This window comes from Pyrus communis, chromosome 8 (assembly GCF_041283825.1).
Source record: "Pyrus communis isolate YQ-2024b chromosome 8, ASM4128382v1, whole genome shotgun sequence".
In the NCBI taxonomy this organism is placed as follows: Eukaryota; Viridiplantae; Streptophyta; class Magnoliopsida; order Rosales; family Rosaceae; genus Pyrus; species Pyrus communis.
In genome coordinates, this window is record NC_142572.1 from 5,342 (window position 1) to 11,351 (window position 6,010).

The 6,010-nt window shown below is 36.5% G+C and overlaps 1 long non-coding RNA gene across 1 annotated transcript; it reads right to left on the bottom strand.

The window, feature by feature from the left end:
- Window positions 1-2,129: 2,129 nt before the first annotated feature.
- Window positions 2,130-5,847, bottom strand: LOC137718737 (uncharacterized). The gene is made up of 5 exons (XR_015965661.1): window positions 5,529-5,847; window positions 5,359-5,419; window positions 4,868-5,020; window positions 4,364-4,663; window positions 2,130-2,971 (listed from the first exon to the last, which is right to left on the bottom strand). It is a non-coding gene; the product is annotated as an uncharacterized LOC137718737 (long non-coding RNA).
- Between the last annotated feature and the right edge of the window lie 163 nt (window positions 5,848-6,010).

Consider the following 6,010-nt stretch of genomic DNA (forward strand, 5'->3'; position numbering starts at 1 on the left):
AATACAATAATGCTATTCTTATCATGTTTTTGTACCACAATTGTATATCACATTAGGTGGCATCTGATGTGGACAATCACATCATTTAAATTAATTAGCATTTAATTTCAAAATATTAATCAATAATTAATAAAAAGATTGTTAATTAAATAATGATTGTGGTATATGAGGAGTCTCCTTCTTCCTTCCCCTTTCAATTTTCACGCCAGTTTTTTTTTTATTGATTTCTGTTGATTTTCATGATTATGGTCAAAGTTTATAGAATTTACTCGTATACTACAATCACCATTGATTTCTATCTAAAGACTCATGCCTCGTAGCCCCAATCCTCATTCCCCTTCAAGTATTTCTATCTCCAATCTTCATTGGTACTCCATGGTTGCTCACCTCGTGATTTTTTTTTTGTTGGTGGTTTAAAAGAAAGGATTTCATCTGATTATTTCATTAAGTAATGCCTATTAACTTTCATGTGAATTAGGAGTCAAAATCAAATTTGTCTATCGGATTAGGGTTCATACTCAATTAAGTTACTGACGCCAGAGGGAGATCTTGAAATCTGTAATTTTCCTTATTTAAGTGTTTTAAGTAATAAGAAAATTGAAATTAAATGATGTATCTTGTCCAACTCATCTGCCATCTAAGATGATAAAAAAATATAGTAAGAATAACATTACTTGTAAAAATAAGATACCTATTTAGTGACGAGCAGCATAGAGAGTTAAACACGAGAGAGGTTTCGGTTTACGAGTCCTACAATGAATTTAGGCCCAAAAATATCGGCCCAGCCCAGCCCACCCGTGTGGGAACTCGCTTGTCTTCGCACTCGAGTCGTCATCCATCATATTTTAGACTGAATTCATGACCGCGCGATGTGACGGGTCGAAAATTTTATCATTGTCGAAAATTTTATCATTTAATTAACAAATACATATAAAAAGGGGCAAGTAAAAGAGTCCATGAATTTCCATAGTGTACCAAGGTAGTATAAATGTACTCCAACATGACCAGGTCAAAAGGAGATCCTTTCACTCTCAATATGGTTTAATCAAAAGTAGTGTCTTATTTCTTCAAGCCAAATATGTAGGACAACACCAATCACAACTACAAATACTAACAACTGTGCAAAAGAATTATAAAAACACTCATGTACCATACAAGAACAAACCTCACAATTGGTCTTAAGAATTGTTTTTCCAAAAAGACCCATTACAACACAATCTGAAAGAAAACAAAACATGAATAATATCAAGGAAACTACATTTTCTCTGTTAAGTAAAATCCATGGCAGGTAATGAACAAAATACAAAGTTCTCAGCTTTAATTTAATTATTATCAAATATTGAGTGAAATTAACAACTACCCAAAAATGTTTGCTCAAAATTAATTGATAATATGAATAATTTAATTTACAAAACCCAAAGTTCTTAAGCTTAATTTGATCTTCCCATTTAAGTGGAAGAAGTAAAAAATTACACATAAATGTTTGCACACAATTAATTGATGAAACAACCAATTGGGCAATCAAAAATTTCAGATGAAGAAATCATACCGATGGGTTTCCATTAATTTTGATATCGAAGTTTAACTTTTTGAGTCACTTGCTCCAAATCGTTCTCCTGCTAAAAACTTAAACAAACCCCCAAAATAAGGAGCTCTGTTGGTTCCCAAATATTAACAATTGTTTCACGTGTACCTTTCATGAAACAGGGGGTGATTGCTGCTGCTAAGCAGGATTGAAGATTGAGTATCTGATTAATATAGGAATTAGATAGGAATCAGAAGTCATCTTCTAGACAAAATCAAATACACAGGGATAGGCAATCAAACTAATGGTGCAGTGAAGGCAATAAAACGACCTACTACTCCCTCCCTCTCTCTGTGCAAAGGCAGCATGGCTCTCATTCACCAAACCCTCATCGAATGACAGCCACCTAGACCCATCCCAATCCATCCCAAAACTATAGGACAAAATTAACCTTCCTAACTTAGCATCCTGACCGCTTCGGATCTAAAAACTTTTGGCACAGAGAGTGCACATGCATAATTAAAATTCACAGATCTAGTGCATGCAAGCGTACATTAGTAAAGGAAGCCAGAGATTATTACATTTTACCTTGGGTCCGAGATACTTAAGTCGTGTGCTCTCCATTTTCCAAACGGACTTGAGTGTTGCAGTAGCGTTCTGGAAAGAAATCACGGATACATTAGCTGGCACAGAGAATAGACATATTTTTTTGTTTCAGACCGCAGATCCAAGAACCACACTTATTTCACCGATTCTTGATTATGGACAGAAAAGCGAAGCAAGGGATTGGATGTTTACCTTTGGAATTTTTGTACTCTCTAATGAAAGAGTGGGAACCCAGAATGAAAAACAAACCAAAGGGGAAAAAAATAAAAAGACGCCCAGAAAATCCCCCAACCGATTAAAAAAAAAAACAAAAAAAATACCAAAAACCATGATGCCTCACCTAACAAAACAGTACAAAAAGATTTGGAAATTTTTTTTTGGGCTTTTCAATCACCACATTCACGCAGATATAAATGCAAGAAACAATAAAAAAACAAAGATTTTAGTACAAAATGTAATTGAAAAAGACACTTATCTGAGCATGCAATAGAGTATGGACGATGAAGAGTGAATCCTGGACTAAGGGACCATACTCGCGCCTGTTCACCATCACCCCTCTCTCTGTGTTTCTCTCCCTGAAATCCCGATGATCCCCCTCTTTCACCGTCACACTCTCACTCACTGAATCAAAGATCGACACTGACATCCTCTCTCTCTCTCTCTCTCTCTCTCTCTCTCTCAGAAACAAACTAAATGAACAAAGTTCCTAACCCATCCCAATCCGTCCGAAACCCTACGGACAAAATTACCATCCAACCCCCTCTCATATCACCTGACGGCAAGATCTGAACCCTTGATGGGGTAGTGTGGTCATTTTGACTCCCAAACTGTAGTGATCCCCTGCAAAAGAAACCGGCAAACAGAGAAAAAAGAACAAACGATGAGCAATAAAACTCACAGACCATAATACACAAAATTCCCTATAACGTAAATTGATAAAGCATTTTACCCAATCCAATTGAATTCCTGATCACAACACATAAGATAAACTAATAAACCATTTTATCCAAACAACCATTTAATTTAAAACATTTAAAACCGAAGAGAACCAAAGGCGCATATTTGGGAAAAAATGGAGTGTTTTGAGTATCTAAATCTCACCCTCAACACTTAAAAAAAACAGCGGTCCCAATGGAAAGAGAACTTGCAAAACGGCGTCCCAGCACAAACACAACATATAAAACAAACAAACGAAGACCAAAACAAAAATTTAAAAACCAATAAAATTCAAAAATCCTAGGATACAAAATTGCAAACGACATAAAAATTAGTAATAAAAATTATGAAAAAACAGACACGGCTTGAGACCAAATGCTTGATGCCAATGACGACCCCAAAGGCAAGAAAAATCCCAACCCAGTTAAGAAAAAATTAAGAGTCCATTCCTCTGTCATATTCTTTTCCCCTGTTTTGTTACCCCTAATCCCAAATGTGTCTTCGATGCTCTATATCCCCTTTTTCTCTCACCCTAATATCTCACCTGCAAAATCTAAACGCTACTGCCTTCCTCCACCAACAAACCCTCAACACCCTGTAATGCTATTTTCTTCCAAATCTATAACAAAAATATGCATGCATAAACACAGTAGAAATTTGCAAAAACCCACAACACAACCTGACTAAAAATCTCATGGATTAAAAGCTTCACCCAAAAGAATCCCCCATCTCTCTTATCAAATGAAAACTCCAAAAGCAATTCAATGGTTGATAACAACCCATTTAAAATTGAACCCAAAAAAAGTAAAAGCTTCTCTCACATTGATTAGTCGTTCATTCTGCACCTGCATTTTACTAATTCTACGTTAAGAGCTCTATGTACAACTCAAAAAAGCAGATTTTAACAACTAAAAGGACGGACAGTAACACCATATGACCGTGTTATGATAAAAAATGATAAATAAAGATTCGCTCAAAAAGCAGAGCGTAAAAAAACTCCCAAAAACAAAGATCGGGATCTCTTCATCCAAATTATAAGTATTGTATATAAGTCTTCAAATACAGGACTAATGTGTTATAAGTATGGTGTGTGAAAAGTATTTACATAACGTTGTTCCAAATCAATAGTTGGACAGAATAAAGTATTTACATAACGTTGTTCCAAATCAATAGTTGGACAGAATAACATGAAAAACTATCTAGCAATCTATCAAGAGATGTAAGTTCTCTGTATACATATATATTTATATCAACTTGTCATATTTAATAAAACTAAAAGCATGACAATAAGGGAACCTTGGCTGCCATAAGTCATATCCGGCAGCTGCTTCAGCCACCCCACTGGAATTCAGGGTTGAGTGCATTTCATTCGAAAATCCATCACCATGAAAAATGAAAACAAAAAATCAATTCAAATCCAACATATCCAACAACCCAAATATTATAATAATCTAATCAGACAATAAACAATTAGAGATGAAGCTCAATTACCATAAAGAAATGAGGGGTTGTCTGGTAGAAGCTAGTTGAAGCTTCATCAAATATATAGAGGATGATCAAACAATCAGAGACTAATCTCAATTACCTTTCCCGTTCCTGGAAAATCACTTCCAGGTCCACTATGAAATATTAGAAGGTCCGTAAACTCATAAGGCTAATATATTAAATTAAGTTTCCCTCTATCCCTTGCAACGCAAAAAAGAAAGCCCCTCCTTTTCATAATCCCATACAGGGTGAGGTTAACACTTGCAGAGAGGGAAAATGGCTTATCACTTATGCCATATCTATTGTCTAACATACCTTGAACTGCCAACTCCACCATTCCCTAGGTTAGGAGATGCCATACCGACGTCTGATCACTTCACTACTGCAACACAGCAGATGATGGTACTACTTCCCCTCCTCGCACCACTCCCTGCTCCTACATCCACTCCCATCCAAGCACCTATCTTTCTATTAAACAACATAAAAATTCAAATTCAAATTCAAATTTCTTTCCACAAAAGCATTAATTAAAATTAAAATTCATAAAACATAGAAATTGAGCTGAAATTGCTGAAACAAAATTCAAATGAAAATTTTTAAAAATTGCAGAGTCAGTTAATTACTTAATTTAGCTCGGATCCACACCAAACTCACTCCAATTTTTTAAATTAAGCACCAAATACAAATACAAATTTAAAAACCACCGGCGATCCTCTGAAATCAATCGGACTCCAACAAAACAATTAATTTTCGGCATTTTCAAACGCAATACATCCAAAATTCAGAAATCGGTTCGGACGACTGACCTGCAAGCGTTTCAGGGAGGCCTGAAAGCAGAGCTCGCGCATTGTAAATTCCACACCGCTCCTGGAGTTTTTTAGATTTGAGCAGAAAATTTGGGAAGCAGAAGAATTTGATCGGAGAGAGGGAAAATTCAATCTACTTCAGGATCAAACACTAAACTACGAAACTTTACCTTTTCCCTTCCCAAATCTGACATCTTCGAGAGCTCCGCCCTACTTTTGATGGTCGTATCTGAGTTCATTTGTGGGTGTCGGCGACTTGCAAGGACGGTGGATCCACGAAATGGAGGTTGGTTCGTGGGCAGGAGGAAAATTCGATATGGGTTCGTGTGGAGGTGCATCAGTGATTGTTCAACGGATTTAACTGAGATGATGAAGAGGACGGGGTGAGCAGCGCTGGGGCTAGGTTGAGAGAAATGGGGAGAGAAGTCTTTCAAATTTGATGATAGGAAATGAGAGAGAAACGATGCTAGGGTTGTAGGAAATGAGCTCAGAGTGAGAGAAGGGAGGACGGAGGATATGATGGATGGTTATCGAGAGTTGGGAGAGAGTAGGGAGAGAGAGGGAAAGATAGGGCGGTGGCAATTTTGTAAATAAAGTGAAATTTGGCTCAAACATAAGGACACAATTACCCCCTAACTTTTAAGAATTACCT